General features: G+C 45.5%; 1 protein-coding gene across 1 annotated transcript in view; it reads right to left on the reverse strand.

The window, feature by feature from the left end:
- ZFP64 (ZFP64 zinc finger protein) overlaps positions 1-27,324 on the reverse strand; it is a 74,093-nt gene that overhangs the window by 16,578 nt on the left and 30,191 nt on the right. The window lies entirely within an intron of this gene.

A 27,324-nucleotide genomic window follows, 5' to 3' on the forward strand; every position in this document is an offset into this window, starting at 1 on the left:
GCAGCAGCAGGAAGGGAACAGGGCTCAGAGATGCTGCTCAAGGCTGCTGGGCAGAAGTTCTCAGCGAATCAGAACCCACACTTGGCAGGTCTGAAGTCCATCACTGTGCCTCTCTGAGGAAGAGGAAACCTTGCATTGCTTAGCAATTTGCGTGTTAAAGAAAGAAAGCCATTAAACTCCTGAGGGTTTTTAGTCCCACTGAAACCAAGGAAGACTGGAAAGCTAAGACTGGAAAGCTAACTAAGTAGGAAGCTGTGAAGCACAGTGGTTTACGAAACTGCCTGAGAAGCCAGCTGATAAGTTTCAGATTCCAATTCTATTCTTTATTAGCTGTGTGACCCTGGTGGAGTTCCTCAACTTTCCTGTTCCTCAGTTTCCAGATTTATAAAATGAGGACTTTGGTCCCCATTTCCCAGGTTTAGACGAATATTAAATTCCTCAACATACTTTTGTAGAAGAACCTTCTGAGTCAGCACTACACAAATGCTCTTGGTTGTATCCACTGATGTGCGCAGACATGAGCCACCAAATTCCCGGGGAGAGGGAAACAGCTCACAGTGCTAATGTGAAGGCAGGCAGAAGGGAGACTTTTGGGTTAAAGCTCTCAGAAAACTGTGCCCAAGGCTATACAGGGTCACCCAGGCAGAAAACAGCAGAGCTTCAGAGGCGGCTTCCTTCTTCCAGGAAAGGAAGGAAGGTGGGAAGCCTGCTCTCCCGAGACAGGCGCAGCTGGGGCAGAGACCCTTCTAGACTGGAGGAGGATGGTGAGAACTCAGGGTAGCAGAGTGGTCCTTCGGACCTTTTGAGAAACTGCTGGTGTTCTTTTGGTAAGGTTGTGTTCCTGCCTCGGTTTCTCTCTGGTGGTGACTGAAGTCTACCAACTGACCCACGTCACTATCTCCTCCAGAAGCCACATGAGTTGCAACGACACCTGCAAATTAACAGCAGCCCAAAACCTTAAAAACGGCTTCGTAGTAGAGGATCCACCTGCCAGTGCAGGAGATGCAGGCGTGTGGGTTTGATCCCTAGGTCCGGAAGATGCCCTGGAGGAGGAAATGGAAGGAAACTGCACCCCACTCCAGTCTTCTTGCCTGGAAGATCCCATAGACAGAGGAGCCTGGTGGGCTACAGTCCACGGGGTCGAAGAAAGTCAGACACACTTAGTAACTGACCAGACACGCACACGCATGCACAACCTTAAAAAAAAGGGGGGGGGGGCTCTAGCTCAACATAACAGACCTGAGACAAGTGCAGGGGAACGTCGGTTACAGGGCTGTTTTTCTCTGCAGCGGGGGCCGGTGTTGAGGGGCCCTGGCACCCCCCAGTGCCACACAACACAGAACAGCCTCCCCAACCCCTGCCAACACAGAGAAAGGCTCCAGGAGGTTGCCCTCCAAGCGCTGTTTGCAGGAGTAAAAAGTAGCCCATAGCACTCCCTTGGAACAGCCTGTGTTCCTTCAAGAACAGTCTTATGTTATCGCTCCCCCCACAAGACTCAGCATCCCCAGGGCCCCCACAATTCCTTTTTTTACAGAGGACCCTGGTTCTTCCTGCCTATCCACACTCTAGACCTTGAGCACAGAGACGGGGTGTTTGGGTTGCAGAAGTTTCAACCAGCCAAGCTTCACTTCTAAACACAAACCACGAGTTTAGGAGCGGCTCTGTTAGGCTGGTTCTCTCCTCACCGCCTCCCGGGGTGGGCAGAGTGGTCATCAGAGCCCACCAGACACCTGCTGCTGGAGGTCTGGCCCTTCTCGAAGAGGAGACCAGATCCTGCCTCTCCCTTCCGGAGCCAGGAAAATGAGGGGCGGGGCGGGGGGGGGGTTGGAAGGAGGGAGAAGGGGAGAAAGTTCCAGTGAGGGCTCCTTTCACCAGCTCCAGGCTAAGCAAAAGTCAGCAACTCTTCGCGGGGGTGCGTGGGGTGGGGTGGGGTGGGGTGGGGTAGGGTGGGGAAGAGAGACCCGAAATAGGAACCTACAGGTCTTATCTGAGGACAAGATAATCACAACGGGAAGCGCCTTAGAAATGCAGATTCCCCGACTCCACTCCACCCCTGGGATTCCTGGAGCGCGGGGTGGGAGCCGGAGGAATCCAGCGAGTTCTCTAAAGCTCCCCACCCGCAGGGTCTTCGGAAGCAGAGGCTGCCTTGGGCACTCAGGGTAGCCCAGGGTCTCCAAGCTTCTCTCGGAACCCCTCTAACCCTACACCCCACCACCGCGCTGACCCCGCTCCCGACCCCAAACCCTGGCGCCACTTCGCTCAGAGTAAAAGTCGACATCCTCGCTGGAGCCCGGGACCCCCGTCCCTTCTCAGACCTCCGTCGGACGCACCAGCTCCAGCCTCGCTACCGCCCTCGGCCGTCTACCGCTCGCTCAGAGCCCCCGGAGTTTTCCTCGACGGTGCCCTCCGCCGAGAGGCCGTCCCCGGGCAGCACCCCGGCCCCTCCCAGCGCTCACCGCTAACACGCTGCACGCGCCACGCTTTATCTCGGGGGCCGCCGCTCCGGTCCCCAGCGGCCTCGAGCTCCAGGAGGGCGGTTGGTCGCAGAGCCTCCGCCCCAGCACCTGTCCAAGGCCCGGCAGAAGCTCGGACACTTCCCCCCCAACACCCAGCAAGACGCCTGGGATCTCGGGACGCCAACCTCCGAGGCGCACAGCCCCAGCCCGGCGCCAAGCAGGCCCGGCACGCCGAAGGCTGCCTCCCGAGGGATCTCAGAGCATCCTTCCAGGGTGTCCGAGGAATGAACCGTCATCGAATAGCGCTTGGGGGGCTGGGGGCAGGAGGGGTTGCAAGAGAGCGACTCGGGGAGCGACACAATCTACCCGAGATGGGCCAATTTACAAGGGGGTGTGTGTAACTTACAAGCAAGAGTAACAAGGTCTGAGCCCCGGAACTCGAGTTGGAAGCCTCACCGCCACCCCCCGCCCCGAGCCCGATGGCCGGGACCTCGCGCCCGCGCGGGTCTGCGGAGAGTCCGAGAAAACCGCCCCCAGCCCCCGGGACCCGCGGCGCCACTCACCCGGCTCCCCCGCCGCCGCCGCCGCCGGGGCCGCCTCGCCGAACTCCCGGGTCGCCGGCTGCGGCTGCTCGGAGCTGAGATGCTGGGGCCTGGCCTGCTTGCGCCGCGACATGGCGTGAGGATCGGGGCTCCGGCGACTCCCTGCGAGCGGCCAGCCTCACGCAGCCAGTTCCCGGAGTTGGGGAATTAACCCGGCTCGGCCGGAGCGCGCACGTCGCGGCAATCCTGCTCATCAACCCAGCGGGACGGTTTATCAGGAGCGCCGGCGGCGGACTGGCCCGCAGCCAGGACCTCGGGACTCTCGGGGAAGCGCGGGGCGCACTCGCGCAGCCCGCACCGGCTGGGAGCTCGTTAGAAATGCAGACTCTGGGGCTCCACCCCAGACCCGCGGAATCAGAATCTGCATTTTAACAAGCTCCCCAGGTGATTCGCATGCACACTAAAGTTAGAGAAACCGTGTCTGCATTTTAACGAGGTCCCCAGGTGATTCGTTTGCCCATTAAAATTTTAGAAGCACAGCTCTCCTGCAACTTAATGTGCGCGCGAATCACTGGGGATCTCGTTAAAATGCAGATTCTGACTCAGTGGGTCTGGGGTGGGGCCTGAGCTTCTGTATTTCTAACGAGCTCCCAGGTGAGGCGGCTGCCGTCCAGGCGGCGCTGTTAGATTCTGGCTTAATTGGCCTGGACTGAACCCTGGGCATTGGTGTGTATATATTAAAAAAAAAAAATTATTATTATTTTTAAAAACTCCCCAGGTTTTTCTGAAGTGCAGCCAAGGTTGGGAAGCACGACCTCCACTCGTGGCTGCGTATTCGAATTTAAAATTTAAATTAGGCTACAATTGAAGGGTGAACCCACGGGTCCTGGAAGAGCCGGGTAAAAACGCAGATTCCGCACGTTTTCGCTTCCGGCAGCAGGGCCCAGGGATCTGTATTTCTTGCCGATCCTCCCCCTCCTCGCCCGGCCCCGGGACTCCGGCGCCCGGGTCCGAGACCACGCGCAGGAAGCCTGGGGCGCAGAGCGGGGCGGACCCCCCCGGCAGGTGACCGAGGCGTGGTCCTGGGGGCGGGGGGTTGAGCCAATTGGCGTTCGTGCTCAGACTGGCTGGGTCTTGATGAGACCCGAGGGGACCCCTCCTGGCCCCAGGTGAACGACATCGGACCGGGAGCAGGAAGCCACCTACAAGCCCCAGGTGTTCGCGCTCCGCAGCGGGGGAGTCACTTACGGCGGGGCTGCGCCCGGAGCGTGCCCGAACCCGAGGCTCACGTGGGGGCTGTGGTTAAAAAGACTCGGGTCCGGCCCCGAACCCGTGGGGGCGGGCCTGGGGATCCCTATTTCCAGCACAGCCGCGGGTGAGCTTGTCTTCTGCGGCTGCTCCGGCCCCGTGCGGTTTCCGCTCCATCCTGTAATTCCCCTTTTGCGAAGTTTACCCTTGGCAAACCCTAGGGGGCTGCCTGCGAGAAGCACATTTTTATATTTCTCAAAGACAGAGCTCAATTTTCCTCAAACTTCCTGTTGATTTTCAAGTTGTAGATTGATTGTCAAGATGTCTGTGTAAAGCCCGGTGAAGTCACTCAAGGTTAAAATTTCACGACGTTTTTAAAAGCAACTTTTAAAGCTTTCTCTGGGGTGTGTGCCTCTGTGCACAGATGGGGCGGTGGCGGGTCAGTGGCTCAGTCGTGTCCGACTCGTTCGGCCCCATGGGCTGTGGCCCGCCAGTCTCCCGTCCATGGAATCTCCCAGGCAAGGACCGGTGTGGGCTGCCCTCTCCTTCTCCAGGGCTTCCTCCCGGCCCAGGGGCCGAACCCGCATCTCCTGCGTCGCACTGAAGGCAGACTTTACTGACTGAGACAGGAGGGAAGCCCTGGGCACACACACAGGCAAAGCCATTTCAGAACACCCATGTGTGCTGGGTTGTCTGTCCTTTTGGACTGTCTCAGAAGGGTTATGCCTCTTGTTGTTCAGTCGCTCAGTCGTGTCCCACTCTTTGAGACCCCGTGGACGGCAGCACGCCAGGCCTCCCTGTCTTTCACCACCTCCCAGAGTTTGCTCAAACTCATGTCCATTGAGTCAATGATGCCATCCAACCACCTCACCTTCTGTCGTCCCCTCCTGCCCTCAATCTTTCCCAGCATTAGGGTCTTTTCCAATTGAGTCTGCTCTTCGCATTAGGTAGCTTAAATATTGGAGCTTCAGCATCCGTCCTTCCAGTGAATGTTTGATGTTGGTTTCCTTTACGATTAACTGGTTTGATCTCCTTGCAGTCCAAGGAACTCTCAAGAGTCTTCTCCACCACCACAGTTCGAAAGCATCCTTTCTTTGGCACTAAGCTTTCATTATTGTCCAACTCTCACATCCACACATGACTACTGGAAAAATCGTAGCTGTGACTAGATGGTCCTTTGTCGGCAAAGTGATGTCTCTGCTTTTTAATACGCTGTTTTGTCATAGCTTTTCTTCCAAGGAGCAAGTGTCTTTTAATTTCATGGCTGCAGTCACTGTCCACAGTGATTTTGGAGCCCAAGAAAATAAAGTCTGTCACTTTTCCATTGTTTCCCCATCTATTTGCCATGAAGTGATGAGACCAGATGCCGTGATCTTAGTTTTTTGAATGTTAAGTTTTAAGCCAGCTTTTTTACACTCCTCTTTTACCTTCATCAAGAGGCTCTTTGGTTCCCCTCTGCTTTCTGCCACTAGGGTTGCCTCTGGGGAAGCTGAAAGAGGAAATGCATGAAGCCTGGAGGTGGGGAGAGGTCTGACAGCGCTCTGCCACTCGAGGTGTGTGCCTGTGTTTGTATTTGCTCTGGATGGAGATCATTTCTTCAGCTCAGGTCACAGAATTGGATTAACGCATGTTTGATATCAATACGTGTCCCACTGTCATCCATGATGTGTCGCTGGCCTGCATTTGTTTGGTTGCTTGTTTGTTCCTTGGCTTATTATGAGAGGATTAATAACAGGGAACCCGCAACCCCGGCGTGCCAGGACCTTAACCCTGACCTGCATTTCTCATATACCTCCCTTAGCCCCTCCCCCAGTTTAATGGCCATCAACCTAAACCCTCCGTTCTTCATTTCTTCGCCTTCTTTTCCCCTTGGCAAGTTTTTTTCTTTTTTGCATCTACACGTATTCCTTAAATCTTAATTTTTCAAGAACTTCATTAAAAGGGAACGTAGTGCCTTCCCTGGCGGTCCACTGGTGCTGCCTTCCAATGCAGGGGGTGCGTGTCTCTGATCCCTGGTCAGGGAGCTAAGATTCCCACATGCTGGGGCCAAAAAGCAAAGTGTAAAACAGAAGCAACGTAACAAATTCAACAAAGACTTTAAAAAATGGCCCACATCAACAAATACTAAAAAGAAAAAATAAAAGGCAATGTCATCTCCCAGGAATTACTCCCTAGTTTATTATATCGCTAAGGTCATCCAAACTGTCACTGTCGTCCAACCATTTTGACTGATGTGTAATATTCCAGTCTGATTGTCTGCTTTCCTGTTGATGGGCGCTTGGGTTGTTTACCAGTCTTTGCCCTCTGACTAATGTGGCTATGATCTTTCTGAAAAGTGTCAGTTTGTTAAATGAATGCATACATTGGTTGGACTGTAAGAGACTAAGAAATGATGAAACAGTGGCGGCATCAGCCTCGCTTTCCCAGCAAAGTAGGAGGGACCGTGGAGCCACCATCTTTCCCACACTCCATATTATCAGATGTCTTAATTTTTGCCAATCAAATTGATGTGCAAAGATATTTCACTATGGTTTTGACTTGCATTATCCTTACATATATTTCTACAAAAAACAAAGTGAAAAATTAGCAATGTTTTCTACAACTATCATGACAGCAACAGATTAAAATTTGTTTCCTTTTTTGAAGGCATTGTTTTAGTATTTTGTGATACATCCATTCAAAGTTATGATCCTAAATAAAGCTCTGTACCATGTTTCGTTTTAGTGGCTTAATTTCAGGGTCATCACTGAAAAACTGAAGAGGAGAAAACCTCACAGAATATATAGAAAAAAGCAAAGTACCATTAGCTATGCTTAAGTTTTGGTTCTTCCTTTTTAATCCCATTTACTAGTTAATACAAACTGACTCTTCATTTTCTTTGAAATCCAGCTTGTAAATTTTCAGCTTCCCTGATAATCAACCTGGCGCTTCTACAAACTAAACTAAAGATGGTGCACCACTATATGTGTAACAGGTGGATTTCAAACCCACTGAAGATTTTTAGGTGGAAGATATTTAAAAAGATTAGGAAATTCTGTTGGCAAGTTTAAACATGCAGATAGGTGACAACTTTTCTTTCTTTTCAGCAACAAAATCACCTAACAAAGGAATCCTGGCCAAACACTGCATTTCAAATATTCACTTCATATCATGTTCCTCTTGGAAACTAGTTACTTTCTTTTTTAGAACTTCTTTTTTTTTCTTTGGTCTTATCTCTGGGCATGTAGAATCTTAGTTACCCTCAGTTCAGTTCAGTTGCTTAGTCTTGTCTGACTCTTTGCGACCCCATGGACTGCAGCATGCCAGGCCTCCCTGTCCATCACCAACTCCCAGAGTCCACCCAAACTCAGGTCCATCGAGTTGGTGATGCCATCCAACCATCTCATCCTCTGTCGTCCCCTTCTCTTCCCACTCTCAATCTTTCCCAGCATCAGGGTCTTTCCAATGAGTCAGCTCTCCGCATCAGGTGGCCAAAGTATTGGACTTTCAACTTCACCATCAGTCCTTCCAATGAAGACTCAGGACTGATTTCCTTTAGGATGGACTGGTTGGATCTCCTTGCAGTCCACGGGACTCTCAAGAGTCTTCTCCAACACCACAGTTCAAAAGCATCAATTCCTCGGCGCTCAGCTTTCTTTATAGTCCAACTCTCACATCCATACATGACTACTGGAAAAACCATAGCTTTGACTAGACAGACCTTTGTTGACAAAGTAATGTCTCTGCTTTATAATATACTGTCTAGGTTGGTCATAGCTTTTCTTCCAAGGAGCAAGTGTGTTTTAATTTCATGGCAGCAGTCACCATCTGCAGTATTTTTGAAGCCCAAGAAAATAAAGTCTCTCACTGTTTCCACTGTTGCCCCATCTATTTGCCATGAAGTGATGGGACTGGATGCCATGATCTTAGTTTTCTGAATATTGAGCTTTAAGCCAACTTTTTCACTCTCCTCTTTCTCTTTCATCAAGAGGCTCTTCAGATCTTCCTCATTTTCTGCCATAAGGGTGGTGTCATCTTTGTATTTGAGGTTATTGATATTTCTACCAGCAATCTTAATTCCAGCTTGTGCTTCATCCAGCCCAGGATTTCTCATGATGTATTCTGCATATAAGTTAAATAAGCAGGGTGACCATATACAGCCTTGACATACTCCTTTCCCAGTTTGGAACCAGTCTTTTGTTTCATGTCTGGTTCTATCTGTTGCTTCTTGACCTGCATACAGATTTCTCAGGAGGCAGGTCAGGTGGTCTAGTATTCCCATCTCTTGAAGAATTTTCCACAGTTTGTTGTGATCCACACAAAGGCTTTGGCGTCATCAATAAAGCAGAAGTAGATTTTTTTTTTTTAACTCCCTTGTTTTTTCAATGATCTAATGAATGTTGGCAATTTGATCTCTGGTTCCTCTGCCTTTTCTAAATCCAGCTTGAACATCTGGAAGTTCCCCTCTCAGGGTTCAAACCTGTGCTGCCTTCACTGAGGGCGTGGAGTTTTATCCGCTGGACTGCTAGGGAAGCCCCTAGTTACTTCCTCATTCTTTATATATGACTTTTGTCTTGATTTTTTTAAAAATAGTTGTTAGGAAGTTCCCTTTCTTCACAGAGAAAGTTAGTTTTTAAGGCTTGTCACTTTGTAAAAGAACAATGGAGTATATCTGTAATTTTGATAATTTAAGCATTTTGCCAAGAGATAATGCATACTGCTGAATTATACAGGAGAGTTCTCCTGGTCACTCGGCATCTCCTTACAAAGCATTGCAAAGGTTCCAGAGTGGGTTCCTGTCATTACTAAGCACACGTACTCGGGCCAGCTGGGGTGAGAATCCCGGCTCTGAGACCACGTGACCTTGAGAAAGCGGTCCTGTGCCCCAGTTTTCCCATCAAAAAAATGGGGATGCTAACACACCCAGGGTGGCGGCCAGGGTGAATGAACTTCATGCATGTAAACTACAGGGAACAGTGTCTGCTACAGAGGCAGGCCTGTGAATGTTAACGGTTATTATAACAGTGAGGTAAGAGTTACAGTTATCTATGATAGTAGCTAACGCTCATCTAAGCTGGTGGTTCCCGGAATTCCCTGGAAGTTCAGTGATTAGGACTCTGAGCTTTCACTGTTAAGGACCCGGGTTTGATCCCTGGTTGGAGAACTAAGATCCCACAAGCTTCGTGGTATGACCAACCAAAAAAAGAAAAAAAAACCACAATTGGTGGTTCCAGTGAACTTGAGACAGACATTCGTTTTATGTGGGAATAAACAGGAGGCAAACAAGCTGTGACATTATCAACCCTTCTGAGCTGCATATTCTCATGCCTTCATGCCAGTTTCTCTCTCTGGTAAATAAGTACTAGTACTCACTCAATTAGCCAAGTAGTTTCTTTTTTAAGAGAAATAAATAAAAACACAATTCTCTCTCTGACTGTTCCCAGAGGAGAAAAACATAGCTCATAAGAATTTGAAAAGAAGGCCCAAGCTCACTTACGATGAAAGAAATACAAGTTAAGAATACACTGAGGTACTATTTTATATCCTGTCTGAACAGACAAACAAACTCACGCACGCCCCAGGTCAGTGGAGAGGGGGTATGCTGCGGTCCAGCTTCCCTCTCCCAGTGCACTTCCCACTGTGTGTGGGCATCACTCGGGACCTTGTTAAGAAGCAGATTCTGACTCCAGGGCTTCTCAAACTTTAACGTGCAGAAGACAGACCTGGGGATCAGGCTAAGTGCAGATTCTGGGCAACGAATGTGTAAGAGGCGTTCAGCATCACTAATTATATGGGCGGTGGTGGTTTCGTTGCTAAGTTGTGTCTGACTCTTCGAGACCCCGTGGACTATAACTTGCCAGGCTTCTCTGTCTATGGGATTTCCCAGGCGAGCATACTGGACTAGGTTGCCATTTCCTTCTCCAGGGGATCTTCCTGACCCAGGGAATCTTCCTGAGATCCAGATCAAACCTGGGTCTCCTGCACTGCAGGCAGATTCTTTACCAACTTAGCCACCAGGGAAGCCCAATTATTGGAATGAATATTAACCATAAAGTCTTTGGTTTTTTTTAACCTATCAGCTCAATAAAAATTGAGAATGCTGGTAACATCTACTTTTAGTAATAGCGCAAGGCGATTAGTCCTCTAATGCATTGCTAGTGGGAGTGTGAATATTTATAGTCCCTTTGGAGGGCAATTCGGTGATGAGTTTTTAGATACGCCCTGCCAATTCTGTCAGTTCTGCTTTTCATCGATTCTTCAGAGAAATGGTTGCACATGTGCCTAGCGGGCAGGTCCAAGGATGTTTGTTGCAGTACCACTGTCAGAGCAAAAACCCTTGAGAAGCAACCTGAATGCCCAACAGGAGAGGAATGGTTAGAATCAGTTGTGGTTTAGCCACATCAAGCAGCAAATAGAAGTACTCAGGCAGATTTATGGTTATAGGCATGGCTAGAGTTCTAGATAGACTGCACTGAGGAGGAAAAACAAGTCCTACAAAGACATGAAAGTGAAAGTCGCTCAGTCGTGTCTGACTCTTTGCGACCCCATGGGCTGTACAGTCCATGGAATTCTCCAGGCCAGAATACTGCAGTGGGTAACCTTTCCCTTCTCCAGGGGATCTTCCCAACCCAGGGCTTGAACCCAGGTCTCCCGCAGTGCAGGCAGATTCTTTACCAGCTGAGCCGCCAGGGAGGCCCACATGGACATGAACACATATCCAATTCCACATGTTTCCAGGGGTAAGAAATGAATGTCCGGGGAAGAAAGGTCTCAGCAGAATGCACACTGGCTACGGGTTCCCACAGGCGGCTCGGGTGAAGAATCCACCTGCTGCGGCAGGAGACGCAGGCTTGATGCCCGGGTCGGGAAGACCCCCTGGAGGCGGGCATGGCAGCCCACTCCAGTGTTCTTGCCTGGGAAATCCCATGGACAGAGGAGCCTGATGGGCTACAGTCCACGGGTCACAGAGAGTCAGACATGATTGGGAGACAGCACACGTGCATACCGGCCGTGAGTGAAGGAAGATGTGGGCGGGGACTAGTTCGGGAGGGGATGGATTGGAGAGCCTAGAATATCCACAGATGTGCCTAAGAGAGCATTATACTCAGTAATATATATATATATATTTTTAAATAGGGAGCAGGTTCACATACTACTTTATGGTTAAAAGTTAATAATTAAAATTACTACATTATGGTTATATCATACAATGGGATAAATTCTTTGTGACCATAAAAATAATTTCTCTGTGCACAGATGGAATATTCTTCAAGACGCATGCACACACGCAATAGTATCGTGATAAAATTTAACACAGTTACATATATGCACATTCTCACATAAACTTGTGAATGCAGTGGAGACCAGGGTGCGGGTAACATGAGTTCTCTCTGGGGACACGACAGCAGTATTTGTGATGCAGTTGTCTGAGTGACGGAGATCTTGGCTACATGCCTTTCCACACTCTTTTAAGTCTGAAAATTTTAAATTTGGCACACGTACAAGAATGTACAAAACATAAACGTGCAATTTAAGGAATAACCATCGACATAGGGAGATAGGGAAGATTCTTAGCACTGAAGGAGCCCTTCACGTGTTATATCAGCTTCTCCTTCCTTCAGCCACCTGCTTCCACAATCTCTAATTCTGTGCGTTATTTAAACATCCTTTCATCGCCTAAATATATTGCCTAGTGTTGCCACTCCTGGAATGGTATGACTTAACTTTCCTTCCCTTGCTCCTTTAAGCCTGTGAGATTCAACACGTCACTGCAGGCAGCTGTGGTTCGTTCACTGTCACCCCGTGAATGTATTCACACTTCATCTACACCTTCACGACGGGTGGTCTCCAATTTGTAATCACGAGCGATGTAGCTACGAACATTCTGGCACAGGTTTCCTGATTCATATGTATAAGTGTCTCTACGCCCAGAATCTGCATTTTACTAATAACAAGATCCCCTGGTGAGTCTCATGCATGGTAGGTTTGAGAAATGTAGTGTGGTAGGCATGCCTGGGTCAGAACACATGCTTATGTTAAAATTTCCTAGGAAATGCCAAACTCTGCTTCCATGTGGCCATACTAATTTACATCCCTATCAGCATATGTGGGATACATAGCACATAGAGCTGAGCCACTGGGCTTCCCTGGAGGCTCAGCTGGTAAAGAATCCGCCTGCAATGCAGGAGACCTGGGTTTGATCCCTGGGTTGGGAAGGTCCCCTGGAGCAGGGAAAGGCTACCCACTCCAGTATTCTGGCCTGGAGAATTCCATGGACTGTATAGTCCATGGGGTTGCAAAGAGTCCAGACACGACTGAGCAACTTCACTTCACTTTGTCAGAATATACAATTTTTTAAATTAAAAAAAAAAAAAAAAAAAAAGAAGCTCATTAAATAGTCACTAGTGCTGAGTTGCTTCAGTCGTGTCTGACTCCCAGCTCTTTGCGACACTATGGACCATCGGCTGCCAGGCTCCTCTGTCCATGGGATTCTCCAGGCAAGAGCACTGGAGTGGGTTGCCATTTCCTCCTCCAGGGGATCCTCCCAGCCCAGGGATGGAGCCCACCTCTCTGGCATCTCCTGCATCAGCAGGTGAGTTCTTTACCTCTAGGGCCACTTGGGCAGCCCGCAGGCACTAGGACACAGTCTTAGCTGAAAGTGGAAACAACCATGATACAGATCCTCAGTTCTTCCGCCCCTTTCCTTTCTCCTCCGACACTCCAGACCCTCCCCTGCACGGATCAGAATTCGAAATGACGAGAATGAAATATTGGCGGAGGATACTGGGTAGGCAACAGTGTGGATCAGGGCCTGTATGGTGCAAACAGCCGCCGATTCCCAGGCCGGCCCGCACAGGTATGGAAGTTCCTGAGTGGTAAAGGAATGTTGCCCCGGAATAAGCATTCTAAACCTCAGGATGCAGGGTTGGGGGTGGCGGGCCTGGACTGCTCAGCTATCTTACCTACTCTTGAGAAAAATGCGTTTCCAATTCCTTTTTGGTGACACTGAAATCATGCAGCCCACCGTCATTTTCAGGTTCTGTTGTGTCCATGCATTATCTCACAGCTGCACTCATCTCACACGCGAGCAAAGTAACGCTCAAAATTCTCCACGCCAGGCCTCAACAGTACAGAACCGTGAACTTCCAGATGTTCAAGCGGGTTTTAGAAAAGGCAGAGGAATCAGAGCTCTAATTGCCAACATCCATTGGATCATCGAGAAAGCAAGAGAGTTCCAGAAAAACATCTACTTCTGCTTTATTGACTATGCCAAAGCCTTTGACTGTGTGGATCACAACAAACTGTGGAAAATTCTTCAAGAGATGGGAATACCAGACCACCTGACCTGCCTCCTGAGAAATCTGTATGCAGGTCAGGAAGCGGCAGTTAGAACGGGACATGGAACAACAGACTGGTTCCAAATAAGAAAAGGAGTACGTCAAGGCTGTATATTATCACCCTGCTTATTTAACTTATATGCCGAGTACATCATGAGAAATGCTGGGCTGGATGAAGCACAAGCTGGAATCAAGATTGCTGGGAGAAATATCAGTAACCTCAGATATGCAGAAGACACCACCCTTATGGCAGAAAGCAAAGAAGAACTAAAGAGCTTCTTGATGAAAGTGAAAGAGGAGAGTGAAAAAGTTGACTTAAAACTCAGTATTCAGAAAATTAAGATCATGGCATCTGGTCCCATCACTTCATGGCAAATAGATGGGGCAACAGTGGAAACAGTGACTGACTTTATTTTCTTGGGCTCCAAAATCACTGCAGATGGTGACTGCAGCCATGAAATTAAAAGACGCTTGCTCCTTGGAGGAAAAGCTATGACCAACCTAGATAGCATATTATAAAGCAGAGACATTACTTTGCCAACAAAGGTCCATCTAGTCAGAGCTATGGCTTTCCCAGTGGTCATGTATGGATGTGAGAGTTGGACCATAAAGAAAGTTGAGCGCTGAAGAACTGATGTTTTTGAACTGTGGTGTTGGAGAAGACTCTTGAGAGTCCCTTGGACTGCAAGGAGATCAAATCAGTCCATCCTAAAGGAGATCAGTCCTGAATATTCACTGGAAGGACTGATGGTGAAGCTGAAACTCCAATACTTTGGCCTCCTGATGCGAAGAACTGACTCATTGGAAAAGACCCTGATGCTGGGAAAGATTGAAGGCGGTAGGTGAAGGGGACGACAGAGGATGAGAGGGTTGGATGGTGTCACTGACTCAATGGACATGAGTTTGGGTAAACTCTGAGAGTTGGTGATGGACAGGGAGGCCTGGTGGGCTACAGTACATGGGGTCTCAAAGAGTCAGACATGACTGAGCAACTGAACTGAACTGATATTATGGCACACAGTCTCCCCGACTCTGACATATTCTACTAGCACTTGTTCCAGAACCATTCACTTGTTTAACAAAAATTAATTGGGTTCCATCTGAGTGTGAGGTGCTATATCAACCTCTAGGAATGTCACAGTAAGCCTTTAAGGAAGTCACAGAGTAGTCGAGAGGAAAAATAAGTAAACAGTTCCATACAGTAGGATAAAGACTCACACAGTGGTCAGGCAAAGCTTCATGCAAGAGGCAGACTCGTAGCCCCAGAAGTGCAGGAAGAGTCGGTCTTAGGCAGACAGAGAAATGAGGCAAAGGGAATAGACGTGGCCCTCTGGAGAAACCGCAGTCTGGCTGGAGGCAGGCGGTTTGCTGGGACAGGAGGCGGGTGGGGAGGAGACGCGAAGGCTTTGATGGCAAGAGGGGCAGGGAAGCCAGCTCCTGCTGCTCCTTCCCTCTCTCCCTGTTCAGCCTGGACATTTCCAGAGCAGGTCCGAGGCCTGGTCTGGGAAGGCTACCTAACCTGCCCTCAGCTGCGAGGCATCAGTGGTGATGGCAGTGATGGCTGCGATGCTGTCAGTGAAGAGTGATCAGAGGCTCGCCATGTGAGCCTCCGTGAACACATCTCACACGCATCGTCTCGCCGAGTCCAGCTCTTCAGAGATGTGTGATTTTGAACAAGTCTCTTAACCTCCTCAGGCCTCAGTTTCCTCATCTGCAAAATGAGGATGATAATTCTACCTAACTCAAATGGTTTTTCTGAGTATTAAAAGGGAAATATATATAAAGGGGCTGACAGTAAAGAATCAAGTATATTAGTTATTTTTATTATTATCAGCAGCAGCCATCTACCTACTACCCTTACACTATAATAACCTTAAAAACTACTTTAAATGCAATAAATACTTTCAATAAAATGTTTAAAATAAATAAAATACTTTAAAATACAAATTTCTATAATTATTGATTTTATTGAGTATCTACAAAGTGCCTGATTGGCTTGTCTTGGGTCATATACCCATCCTTTAGCCCAGGGGTTGGCAAGCTATGGTCTATGGACCAAATCTGGCCCATTTGCATGTTTCTGTAAATCAGGTTTTATTGGAACATGGCTCCACTCATTTCCATATTTATCTATGGCTGATTCCTGGGCAGTTCAAAGGGTAAAGAATTCTCCTGCAATGTGGGAGACATGGGTTCGATCCCTCTGTCGGGAAGATCCCCTGGAAGAGTGCATGGCAACCCACTCCAGTATTCTTGCCTGGAGAATCCCCTGGACACAGGAGCCTGGTGGGCTGCAGTCCATGAGGCCGCAGAGAGTCGGACACGACTGAGCGACTTTCACTTCGCACGGCTGCTCTTGTGCTAGAACTACAGAACTGAGGAGCTGCCGTAGAGATGATAAATATTTACTGTCAATTATTTCTGTTGAAACCAGCAACTCTTTCCGTTGCCTTATAGGATAATCTCGCTAACCTTTGCTTTTGGACTGATACCTTTGGCCGAGGTCACAGGGTGCTGTGATTGGCCAGGCATGGGACACATGCCCTCCCCTCACGAAGGCCGGCCCTCACACACTGGAACCCGTTAAGCTCTCAGAAGGAAGGAGAATTCCCCTGCTGGTGGTAGGGGCATCTTTTTGTTTAAAGGAAACAAGGTTTGCACTATTAGACCAAAAAGATCTGAACTGGCTTTTTAGCTGAGTGCAAGGGCTGAGTCTAAGCAATGATGTCTACATTGATACAGCCCTCAATTCTGCCCAGAGGGAGTCCTCAGTAAAGACCAGTGACCGTAGATCCCATCAGAGATCCTCTCTTTGGGAGTTTATCAATTAGAGTTCGTTGATTACAAGCAACAGAAACTGCTGGCCAACTGCACCAGATCAGGAATTGACTGGTGGCAAGTGAGGGAGCTGAGAGCACAGCTCAGGCGACAGGTGGACAGGGAGACAGGCCACACTCGTGATGCCGCAGGGGTGTCTGTGATGCTGAAGCTGGAAACTCCCCAGCGGGGCCCCGCTGCTCCCAGAAACTGCCACTGCTGCCATCACGCACTGTTGCAACCTCTGCAGAAACGCTGCTCTTGTGAGTGAGCTCTGAGACCTCCTCTGGTTCGTGCTGGCCTTCCCGGGTGGTGTGAGTGGGAAAGAACCCGCCTGCCAGTGCAGGAGACATAAGAGACGTGGGTTCGGTCCCTGGGTTGGGGAGATCCCCTGGAGAAGGGAAAGGCTGCCCACCCCAGTATCCTGCCTGGAGAACTCCATGGACTGTATAGTCCCTGGGGCCGCAAAGAGTCGGACACAACTGAGCGACTTTCACATGTGTTAGGTACCTAACATGTATCACTCTTTCTGTTTTTCTTTTTAAATTGAGGTATGGTTGCTTTACAATATTATGTGAGTTTCAGGTATATAGTATAGTGATTCAGTATACTTGCAGATTATATTCCATTATAGGTTATTATAAGAAAATGGATACGGCTACACCGTTTGTCCTTGTTGCTTACCTGTTTTACACATAGCATGTGTATCTGTTAATCCCACACTCCTAACTTGTCCCCTCTCCCTTCCTTCTCCCCTTTGCTAATTTTCTGTATCTTAACATGCCTTATTTTATTTAACATGTACTATTTTATTTAGTTCTTCTTTATAGCACTCTAAGGCCGGCACGGTTATTCTCTCACATTATAAAGAAGACCAAACTGAGAGGTTCAGGGAGGTTAGGTCACTTGTCTGGGTCATTTTCATTCTCTGGGATAATCGGAGCTGGGATTCTACCCCACATTCATCTGACTGCAGAGCCTTCCTTCCTAACCGCTGCCATCCATGCTCCACTTCTCCACGGGCCTGCGTACAACCCAGGCTCTCGAGGGCTTTGAATGATAGCCACGTGTCCTTCACAGGCCCAGCCCTAACAAACTGCGTCACAGAACCCTTTGTTTTTTTTACCCCTAGACACCCTGGTGACTCAGCTGGTAAAGAATCCGCCTGCAATGCAGGAGACCTGGGTTTGATCCCTGGGGTGGGAAGATCCCCTGCAGGAGAAAATGGCACCCCACTCTGGTATTCTTGCCTGGAGAATTCCACGGACAGAGGAGCCCGGCGGGCCACAGTCCACGGGGTCACAGAGGGTCAGACACGACTGGAGTGACTTAGCATGCATGCTGTCTACACTGGACTAGGTGGAAAGAAGCTCTGTAAAGATGACTGACTGCCAACTTACTAACTTGCAAGAACTTTTAATACTGAAAAAATTCCAAGTTCTCATGGATCCTTCAACATACAAATCTTTCAAATTAACCTGAACTCTGCTGATCTTTCTGAAGACACATAGTAAGTTAGAGTCAGGTAGAAACGAATGGAATCCTCTTTAAGAAAAGGTGTAAACTCTCCCAAAAGCTGAAGCATCTCCAGAACTTTGTTACTCCCACGTATCTTCTGGAAGGCGCTGAGCCTCAGAGGCAGCAGGGAAAACGCTGCCTCTAACCAAAGATGCCCACAGGGAGACTAACAGGCCTTGGGCAGACCGAGTGGGGAGGCCTCTGGGCAGTTTTCTTTCCATTTCTGAAAAAAGGGAACTGGCCAAAAATTTAAAAAAAAAAAAACAGAAAAGGAAGGAAAAGGAGGTAAGATAAGATGTGAAGAAGAGACCTGCTGGATTTGCATTCAAAGTTTATAAGGACAAATATTTTTTTCATCATACTTGTGTTGAAAGTGATTTTAAAGTGGTATTGTAGGGGAAACATTGTTTTACTTATTCAGGTAAATGCTAAATATGGGATACAGCAATTCAGCAGAAAATCATAAATTGAGGATGTTCACTAATAGTCTCCTGTGTTGGCTTTTGCTGTGTAACAACCTCAAAATCTCAATGGCTCTTGACAACAAATCTTTATGTTCTTTTTCATGGATCTGGGAGTCACTGTGGCTCTGTTGGGTTGGGTTCAGGCCAACTCCATGTGTCTGCTCATTTTTCCTTGGGTCTTTATCTACACAAGGCATGTGCTTCTCATGACAGGTCATCTGAGAGCGAGAGGATGAGCCAAATTACACAGGCCCAGTTAAAACCCCTCTTCCCTTCGGCTTCATTGGCCACAGCAAACCACAAAGCTTCGCCCAGAGTCAGCGGGGCCCGGAAGCCACTCTACCCACCGTGATACTGATGGGCAAGGCTGGGTAAGGATGATTCAGTCCCAGGGAGGGGGTGCCGGGTTGGAAACAGAAATCTAATCCACTATGCCTACTAACATTGGAAATAGGAATGCAATCACACAGCGAAGAATAAACAGAGAAAGACGATACATTTATAGTAATAATACATTTATCTGTAAAGCATTAGGTCAAAACTCAAACTCCATCAACTCTGTGGCATGTGACTTGTTATTTTTCTTGGAAAACTGACCCGTGGGGTATGAAACTCTGACCTTTGCCTTATGTTGTGTTGCTGCCTTCCACTGCTAGGGCAAAGCATTAGGCATTATTTTACGGCTTCTGGCTTGGCCTTCCATTGGAATGGGTGCTAAGGGCATGTTGGAAGCCACTTACACCTGCTCGCCCGTCCTAATTATCAGAGTGCCGCCTCACTCTCTGTCCCAGACTGGATGATGGACAACGTGGTCTCTTTATAGACATGATATACATGTGGTATTGCTTCTCTGGAAGTAAACACCTCTCCCAGGAGCTAACATTCCCCAAGGAGCCCCATTTACTTATTTATTTTTTTGGCCTTTTCCTTTTGGAAGAATGCTCACAGGCTTATATTTTACTCTCTTAGATCAAACACAGAATAATATGAAACACAAAACAAATATTTTGGTGTGTATGAGAAGCTCAGGGCAAAGATTCTACCTTTGAATTCCCCAAGCTATAGCTATAAACCAACACGCAACAGAACACATCTGTCACTCACATCTGGGGGTGGGTGTGGCAGGCACGCCAGCAACGGCTCCCCAGTCCCACTTGATATTCCAGGGGTCCAGGGCTGGGTGGGAGCAGAGAAGGATCCCGGATTTACCAAACTGGAGGAAGGTCGTGACGACAGAAAACAAGTCGGTTAGGATGGGGCAGGTGATTTGAATGCCGGCTGATGGCTGCAGCATTACAAGGGATTTGCTTTGTGACCTTCGGTGGGTTTCTTACCCTCCCTGAGCCTTTGATTCTTTAGTGTTTCCCATGTTGTCTGGACCAGAAAAATAGTCACCGGTGCAATTTCTAAAGCACAGGTTCTCAGGCCCCCTCACAGGCGCACTCTATCGGTATTCCCAAAGCTGGGCTGTGGCTGCGGGCCTTTGTCACAAGTTTTCCAGGTGAATCTTACACCAGGCAAGCTGGGAAACATCTTTTCTGCACAATGTGGGTAATAATTGTGCCTCCCTCGTGGCTGTTAGGAGGATGAGGTAACTGCATTTAGCACTGTGTTGGACAGAGGAGCTTGGCGGGCTACGGTTCATGGGGTTGCAGAGTCGGACACGACTGAAGTGACTTAGCATGCATGCATGCACGGCATATCCGGAGTCAATAAATGTTAGCTTTTTATCACTGAAAATCATTATTGCTCTTTATTTGATAATAGTCTGTTATGTACCTACTCTGTGCAGTTGTACTAGGGCAAGAGTTGGCAAACTGTGGTCCAACACACCCGTGTTTGTGTGGTCTGTGAGCCAGGAATGGTTTTCACATTTTAAAAAAAATGGTTGGAGAAAAAGAATAGTTTGTGACGCTTGAAAAGGACATGAAATTCAGCTGTCAATGTCCATAAATAAAGTTTTATTGGAACACAACTATACCCTCTCCTCCACTATTGTCTCTGGCTTACAGACGTTTGCTAAACCCTGCTCCATAGCGAGGGCCTTTAACTGGGGTTCTTGTGTTTGCGGAATACAGAAAGATTTCTCAAGAGGGTCACGGGCATGATTGAGGAAACCAGTTCTCAGATCCTCCACTTTTACGTGTACTTTCCCCTAAAGCTGATCGTCTAAGAAAACACCCAGGAGGTGACTTATGGTGCCGAGGTTGAGAAAGTAAGTGCTCCATGACTGGGAAGGAAATCTCAGGTGGTTTTCAGTTCTTTGCTTTTAACAAAATTGACCCAATTAATTATGATTGATCATTGTATGATCTGGCATTTAACTCAGAAGGAATTTAAATAATTGAGAAGCATTGCTGAAACAATACACTTTCTATGTCCACATCCTTACTTATGTGACTGAGACTTCTCAGGGTTTACACCAATAAAAAAGAAAACTGAGAATATAACTGCAAATGATCTATCCCTCATTCTAGCAGCTGATACAAACTTTTAAGTACTGTTCATCACAGATATATAAGCTGATTAAAAACTAGTCCTATCTCTCAGTAAATTTTTAAAATTTTAATTATCAAAATATGTTTTGATAATTTGAAAAACAACAACAAAAAGTTGTTTCTAATGATAATCTGACATAAAGAAGTATTTAAAGCTTGGAGCCCTATGGTCAAAGGGAATAAAAAAATGTGTTTCAATTTATAGAACCATAATTTTGTTGCTGAGTAGTAGGATGAAATGATTAGTTTCGGATCTGCAAGTTTCAGAGACCGGTTCTTTCGATCTGATTGGCTGAGATGAGAGACTCCCCAACTTCTTCCCCCTTACTGCCATTCTATCTCAGTTTTGCCAGTCACTGGATCAGATCAGTATCAAACTTCTCATCTCCATGAGAACAGATTTTAAAGATGACTTAAAAGAACCCTCTGTCCAAAGGTATTATTCCTCTGCCAGGACAAAAGAAATACCAACCTATGTGACCTTTCTGAGGAATATACTCAAGAGATTAATGGAATAAGGATAAAAATCAGAATAAAGATATGAAATACAGGAAAAAGAGTATAGGACACTAAGATGAATAATGAATGTTGTAACTTTGATTATATCTCAGTGGATGATGGTAATTTGGGAATTATAACATAAGAGACATTGTGTAGGGTAAAATTTAACAAAAGCCTGGAAGTAAACGATTTAGAAGCTATTTCAGCAAAACCCAGGATTTGGGGAGGGGGTTGTAGAAAGAGATGTGGTCCCACAGCCTCCTCTTAGGAGGACGTAATGAAAGGCTGGCGCCTGGTTAATATTTATATTTGATATAACAGCAGAGGAAGCAATTTAAGAACAATCACTAAAGTTTAGAAAGTAACTATTAGCAGAATGGAGACATATTTAAGAACCATTGAGAACAAGGTGAAAAGCTGGAAAGGGAAAAGAAGAAAATCACAAAGTTTAATAAGTCGTAAATATTAAATAAGACAGAAATGAATAATGCTAAGTATATGTTACTATGATAAATGCAAACAGTTTGAATTCTCTAACCAAAGACAAAAAGATGCTATTAAAGAAAGATATTAAACCACAGAGTGGGCAAAGATAAACTGAGAAAATATAATAAAATATAAAAAAGTCTTAGAATATCGTCACAAAATAAAGTATGATTTAAGGCCAAAAGCTTTTAAATGGAAAGATCAGGCACAAAGGATAAATTGTGACATTGACAAAGAACACATCACAGCCACAAAATTATATGCATCAAACAACGTGTGACAAAATATAATAAAATGAAACACAGTAATACAAGAAAAGCTTGATAAAAAACACAATGATAGTGAAAGGTTTAAAAATACTTATTTCAAAATTTAACAAATAGACAAAAACTAAGAGGGATTCAGAAAATCTGAATAACAAAATCAACACGCTTAATTCAGAGATCACCATCATACATTTACAAAAATTGGTCACTGCATGGCCATAAAGAAAACTAATAAATTACCAAAAGCACATATTTTACAGGTCATATTCTCAGATCAAAACATTAATATCAAAAACCAAAATGTAGTTTCACAAATTGTACTTACTTAAAAAAATAAGAAATAAACCTCTTGGATTTTATCCCCCTGACCCACCAAACCAACTAACCAACCCTAAAACTGGAATAACAAAGAATCTAGAAATTTTTGAAAAGACACTTCATATAAAAATCTGTAGAGATATGGATGTCAAGAAAATTTCTGAAAGACTTGGAAACAGGCAAAAAAGATTACTGGCTGGTGTGTGAGATCCCAGCCCGGAGTCCCCTAATTCTACAGGGGTCAATGCCTATCAGTGTTTTTGAGATATTTTACAACTTTGTGAGTTATAGAAACATACGATAATGCAAAAAACATGTAAGAATGCACACAGACTTTGTGGGTGGAATGCAACTGATGGTTGCCCTGTAGACACTAACCAATTTTGCATCTGTCTGTGAACTCACTTCAGTATTCCTGACTGCCTGTTTAAGTGTTCATTCATTGAATTCTCCTTGGAACCTGTTGTAACATCTTACTGATTCCTTCATTACTTACTGAATTAAATGAAATTGCTAATGTCTGTTCACTTCATATTTGTATGACAGTCATGATTTTGAAACTTCAAAAAAAATTATCTTTTTTTGAAAAAAAAGATCTTTAAGTCATACTGGAAAATACATAGGTTTAAATGATTTTACTATTAAAGGCTGAAAATAAGTGAACTTAATACAGGAAATCACACTAATAAAAAAACTGAAAGAAAAACAGGGGAATGAATTAATAAAGACAATACTGAAATAAAGATAAATGCTGAAGTGAATAAAACAGAGGAGAAGCAGAGAAAGGATAAATAAAAGCAAAAGCGTTACTTTTACATAAACAACAAGATAAACTCTTGGCAGACTACCTAAGAAGAAAACTGAAAATACCAAAAAACAAAACAAAACAAAACCCAAAAAACCCAAACCCAACAACGACAACAAAACAAAACCAAAAGTCAAACAAAAAACCCCCAAAACCTTTCACAAAACCCCAAACAAACAAAAAAAGGTAATCAGAAAGCTCCTAGACCAAAAAAATACCGAAGATTCTAAATAATTTTAAGAGACTAAGTGGAATTATATACTACAGATTTGAAAATTTAGAGTGAAATGAATGGGTTTATTTTCCTTTTGCAAAGTCTGTAGTACCAAAATATATCAGGTTGAGATATAAAATCCAAATAGACCATTAATTACAGAAAAAAATTGGCAAGTTTCATAGGAATGTACAATGAAGAAGGGTATCCATGTGAGAGACACGGGGTTCATGTCCCAGTTGCCCAACAACCCATGGAGAAAAATGAGAGTATGAGTTTATAGTTCATAGATAAGAAAAGTGCAAATAATCAGAAGTCTACGCAGAGGCGTCAGGGAGATGCCGATCAAAGCAGGAGCTCAGGGAATGCAGAGTCCTGATGACCATTTTCACACATCAGATTGACTAGACCTCAAAAGGTCAGTAACACCCGAGATTGGTGATAGCTGGGGCTCATCCCAGTGAGACCATCATTTTGAAAAAGTCATCTGAGTCTACGCAAGTGCAAACTGCAGAAACTCACTGAAGCTCACTTTGAGAAATCTAACCTACAGAAAGCAAATAAAGCACACACGAATACGAGGCATCATGTAAGACATTTACTGTGGCAGTTTGTAACGGCAAACAAACGCCCAAACCACCAAAATACCCACGAATATGGAGGTGGGTGCTTATAACACGGTAATTCACACTCTACCTTTGGCTTAAAAAAAGTTAGGCGTTGCTGTACTGACAGATGGTACTGTGTGTGGAGCAATAAGAGCAAGGCAGAGAGAAACGGACGTAGTGTGATACTACAAAAACAAGGAAAAACCTCTACTGGTGGCTCAGACGGTAAAGAATCTGGAGATCTGGGTTCGATCCCGGGGTGGGGAAGATCCCCCGGAGAAGGGAATGGCTACCCCCCTCAGTACTCTTGTCTGGAGAACTCCATGGACAGAGGAGCCCGGTGGGCTACAGTCCATGGGCTCGCAAAGGGTCGGATACGACTGAACGACTAACACTTTCATTTTTCACATCAGAGAGAAATGTATATAGTGCAAGACTACAAAAATAAGGACAAACCTTTTCTAGGTTATCTTTTGAGTTGGTATGAACACAGAGACCTTCTCAGCTTGGGTGGGGTAAGAATAGGCTGGAGATTATTGTCTTGGTTTTTGTCCAGCTCTCTATATAGCTTATCAGGAAGAACAAGTTTTCCTGTTGTAGTTTGTTTAAAAAAAATTCAAATATGCACGTGTGTGTATATGCATGTATGTGTATGTGCTTTACATGTATAAATGGAGAGGCGCAGCTCTCTGGAGATGTAATGGTATAAAGACAAACATAGTATATAAAAAGAAAACAGTGTGCTCAATTCAACCCCAGCTCTGTAACTGGAGGAGAAAACATAGGCAAGCACAGAGAATAATGATTAGAAGAAGGTACATCAAGATGGTCACAATTTTTACACCTGGGCAGTAAAACTATCAGCGTCTTTGAATTTTTCTCAATATATATGCAGGTGGCCCCAAATTTATACGATGGCTCAACTTACAATTTTTTAACTTTTCGATGGTACAAAAGCAATATGCATTCAATGGAACCGTACTTTGAATTTTGATCTTTTCCTGGGCTAGCACTCTGCAGTCTGATCATCTCTCCCGAGGCTGGGCCGTGGCAGTGACTCCGCCGTGGGATCCCAAAGATGAACCAGTGATACACCTACAGCCATTCCGTACCCCTACAATCCATGACCGTCACCTTCTGCAGTCAGTACATTACACGAGATATTCCATATCCTGCTACAAAATAGGCTTTGTTGGGCTTTGTATTAGCCCAGCGGTCAGCTAACCTAAATGGTCCAAGCATGTTTAAGGTAGGTGAAGCTAACCTATGTTTAGTAGTAGATTAGCTGCATTAAATGCATTTTTCACTTAATGATATTTCCGACTTAGTAATATTTTCAACCTAATGATGGCTTTATCAGGACATAACCCATTTGTATGTTGGAGGAAGAGTTGTAACATGGTTCCCTTATTTTCTATCTTGACAACATAACATTCATAAGCAGGAAAATATCATTTAAAAGTTGAAGCAAGGGGCACACTGGGAAAAAAGAAACATGTAGAACATAGGTTCATGACAGTTTCCCAGCTAGAATTTAGTGGCTGAATATTTTCTCAAAGAGCTGCAAGCAATAATCCTAAAGTGATAAAATAACTAAAATACTAACAGAGTAAACTGCAAGTTTTTTTATTTCTTACCAAACCACAGTTAATGATGCATTATTACCATAGCTGATAAATAAATACCATATTACCATAGCTGAAAATAAATTCTGGCAAAGAAGATATGTGAATTATCAAAACTGTGTTCAGATAGAAGGGACCAAAAACAGAAGACAAAACGCAGCTTGAACTCTGTGTCTTATGGAAAGCTGGCTTTCTGCTTCTAACAGGCAACTCTCAAGGTTTCCGGCATCTCCATTTTGCATCGTTTCTCAGTTTGCTATTACAAAAAAGGGGGGATAGTATCTTTATGTAAAAGTGAGTTGATATGCATGAGAATTTTAATAAGTTCATGTGTTACGAAAATTAAAGTGTTGATGACTCTGGTAAAAATGTATCTAAAGTGTTCTCTCAATTTAAATATACTTCTCTCACAAATGTAACCCCCCCCTCCTGACCAATCTTTGCTGATGCTCTGTGACAGCATGTTTCATTCATTTAGAGTTTGTTAAGAGCCCATCCTGAGCTGAAGATAATGCTAGAAGCTGGAAATCAGAGACGAAGACCCTAATTCAGGTCTTTGAAAGTCAAAGTGTTAATTTGCTCAGTTTTGTCCCACTCTTTGCCATCCCATCAACTATGAAGCCCTCGAGGCTCCTTTGTCTATGAAATTCTCCAAGCAAGAATACTGGCGTGGCTAGCCACTCCCTTCTCCAGGAGATCTTCCCCATCCAGGGATGGAACCTGGGTCTCCTGCATTGCAGGTGCATTCTTGACCATCTGAGCCCCAGGGAAGCCTCAGGTCTTTGAAGTACGGGAAACTTGAGACTACTCTCTGGCGCCACCTACTGATCACACGGCATTTCAATTCAAAACAGTAAAATGTGAATTTTCCTCTCTGTACAGCCCACCCTTTGGAAAAACATAGATGCTTTTCCAATCTCGCTTGTCTGATCCCTGGGACTGCATGTATATTAATATCTAACACAACGGTATCCTAGAAAATTGTCCTAAAGCCTAACAGGAACTTGCATTATATTAGCATCTAAACAGAAATGTCAGGTTCGTCACTCTGACGTTTTAAAATAAAAATGATTGTTGGGTCACTTTAGGCACCGCACATATTTGACTGTGAAGAAGGTAAGACGTTTACATACTATTTATGAGAGAGGACTAAGAACCTTTGCTTCTTCAAGTTCTCTTTAATTATATAACTCACCCCCCAATAACCCAAATCATATGGTGACTCTAAAGAATCATTAACATTTGTTATGTTTGAATCATGTATCAACTTATCAGGAAACCATTCCTTCCCCCCGCCCCCTCATTTGCACTAAACTGTTTTTAGTCGCATATCCATGTAACATTATGTAGAAAATGGTCCTTCATGCCAATAGATTTGTATCCATGTATTAAAACACTATTACCCAAAACACTGGGGGGATTTCAGAATGGAAGCTCACAACAGGCTGAGAAGTACCATCTACTACACAAATTTAATGAGATGGAAAAATCCTTTATTAGACTTGGGAAATCAAGTTGGAAGCAAACAAATGTATTCACTACTCATTTCATTCCAAACCCTAAATGGCATCATGTTGGTAGCATTGAAGACTCTACAGCAGTTACAACACGGTGATTCAGAGGTCTCAAAATCATCACAGC

This window comes from Muntiacus reevesi, chromosome 2 (assembly GCF_963930625.1).
Source record: "Muntiacus reevesi chromosome 2, mMunRee1.1, whole genome shotgun sequence".
Taxonomy (NCBI): Eukaryota; Metazoa; Chordata; class Mammalia; order Artiodactyla; family Cervidae; genus Muntiacus; species Muntiacus reevesi.